Below are 2,772 nucleotides of genomic sequence, written 5' to 3'. Positions count from 1 at the left end.
CCGAGCCGAGCCGTGCCGAGCCGAGCCGAGCTCCGAGTTCGCAGCGAAGTGCGAAGTACGCCGCGAACCGCGACCCAAACCGCTACGACTTTGCAACCTTGGCGTGCTGCTCGTCTCGTAACTGGCACAAATCTGTCTGTTGTCTGTTGCTAGGTGCATTTTCGGTTGTTCGCCATCAACGTTTGCGCATTCATCGCCAGTCCGCGACAGTACAAGTGTGAGTTTACTGTTTTTGCGTGCTTAATTATCGTACAAAGCCGATCGCGTCGCGAAATCGTGTACCGACATCGTAATGGCGATCGTAATGGCGATCGTAATGGCGATCGTAATGGCGATCGCACGGGCGAGTCCGTTATACGGGCGAGTGTTACACGGGCGGATCAAATTACCGTTGCGCTTTCGACATGAATTTCCAGAGTTTTTCGGTGTTGTCCATCCGCGATTTCTACGTCGTTGAAGTGTGATATATAAAACATAGTGAAATGTAGTGCCCATTTCGTGGAATTTCGTCGATTCCTGAGTGCGTCGCGCGGGAGTCGACACATCATCGTTGTTCGATGAGGCCTTCCGATAAGTGGGCCTTGAAAAAAGCGGCGACGCGAAAACAGAGCATCGGTTTTATTCGCGCGCGAATAAGCTCTCGCGATTCTCGCGTTTTACCGAAACGCGTCGAAAATGTAATATCTAAAATGCGGGCGTCGCCGCGTGTCGCGAACGAAAAAATGTAACGCGAGTGCAAGTGTTAAAAAAAAAAAACGGAACGACTCGGAGAGAGAGAGAGAGAGTGAGAGGTCGGAGGCCCGGGGAGGCATCGGGCAACGGCGTAGCAACGATAGGGTAAATATAATTTATAATTTATTTAACTTTCATTTGTTATTTGTGAGATTATTCATTTATCTTCGCGATAATGATCCACATTTTACATTGTACTAGAACAATACAAGCGCGCGTTATTCTTCAATTTTATGTTAAAAAGAATGATACAGAAATCAGCTGATCGCTGATCCTTTTCTAAAAAAAAACATGTTAAATCGATTCCCGCAATTATTGTTGACAATCATCGCGAGGATCAGCAGTTTGACAGTTTAACCAAAATTAAATTAAATTAAATAATAATATATGTTTTAATATTTTAAATTGGATTAATATTTTTGACAGTTATGAGCTGCTTTTTTCAAAAAATATTAATCGCGGACAAATAAGTTTATATTAAAAGAATATATTATAACATACTCGTATAATATTATTTACATATCTACAACATATTATTATAATTAAAATTATAATATTTTGTAAGTAATAAACACAGAGGATTTTATCTTAAAATTTACCCTGAAAATCATGGTAATCGTGGGACAATATGATATGGAAAGAATTTTATGAGAATTTCTCTGATTAATATTTATCACAATAATAATATCTATTACAATAAAATATTAAATATGTTTGATTAATTTTACTATGCAGTTTAGTAAGAAATAATCCCAGCTCATTTGCTTTAATAATATAATTTTTTAAATATGACACATATAGGTAATATGAGATATTTAAATAATCGAGCTGGAGTTAATTTTTTAATCAAAATACATATATTCTTGCCCAAATAAGATATTAAAACGATTGAAATAATCCCAGCTCATTTGCTTTAATAATATAATTTTTTAAATATGACACATATAGGTAATATGAGATATTTAAATAATCGAGCTGGAGTTAATTTTTTAATCTATATACATATATTCTTGCCCAAATAAAAATATGCTATAAAAATTAAAATAATAATGTTATAAATAATATCTTATAATACTTTAAACTCGAATAATATTTTTTGACAGAAATCAGCTGATAAAAAATTTTAATCGAGTTTAAAGTATTATAACATTTTATTTAAGGCATATTATTTTATAAATTTTATTACATATTCTTATTTTAAAAATTAATTAACAAATTAACGTTTTAATCAGCTGATTTCTGTCAAAAATATTAATTGCGGATAAAGTATTATAACATATTATATTACTTAAAATATATTATTATAATTATAATATGTTGTAAATAAAATCATATGTTATAATATATAGTTATAATATATGTATAGTTTGTCCGCGATTAATATTTTTTGACGCAGAAATCAGCTGATAACTGTGAAAAAATATTAATCCTAGATAAAGCATTATAATTTATTATTTTCAACATATTACTATTTTAATTTTTATAATTTATTATTATTTTAAATTTTAATTTACCAATTTACGCTTTATTAATATTTTTGACATACATCAGCTGATTAAAGCATTAATTTGCTAAATAAATTTTAAAATAATATTATGTTATGAAAATTGAAATAATAATATGTTTTAAATAAAATGTTATAGGACTTTAAACTCGGTTAATATTTTTTGACAGTTATCAGCTGATTTCTATATAATTCTTTTTAACATAAATAAATTTGAGGAATAGTGCGCGCGTTGCGCGAGCTTGTGTTGTTCTAGGCCTTTTTTAAAAAAGGCATGTCAAGTCAATTCTCGTAAGTTTATATATATATATATATATAATCTGTACTGTGAAATTTTAATTTTAAGCTAATGGATCGAGTGTTCCTTTTTTTGCGAAAATTCTTCTTGTCTCTGAAAGAAGAGACGTCAAACAATTTCCAAATTTTTCGGAAAATAGATTTTTTTTCAACTTTATTTTCATCTCTGTGCACAGTGTATTTCGAAACAATCTGTATATACGCGAAAAGATATAGCAGCGTTAAATTAATCATTTATG

The sequence above is a fragment of the Prenolepis imparis genome, unplaced genomic scaffold, assembly GCF_030444845.1.
Source record: "Prenolepis imparis isolate NDT839.2.m4 unplaced genomic scaffold, iyPreImpa1.0 SCAF_7, whole genome shotgun sequence".
Lineage (NCBI taxonomy): Eukaryota > Metazoa > Arthropoda > Insecta > Hymenoptera > Formicidae > Prenolepis > Prenolepis imparis.
The sequence above is the reverse complement of the archived record's forward strand: the minus strand, read 5'-3'. Positions refer to the sequence as shown.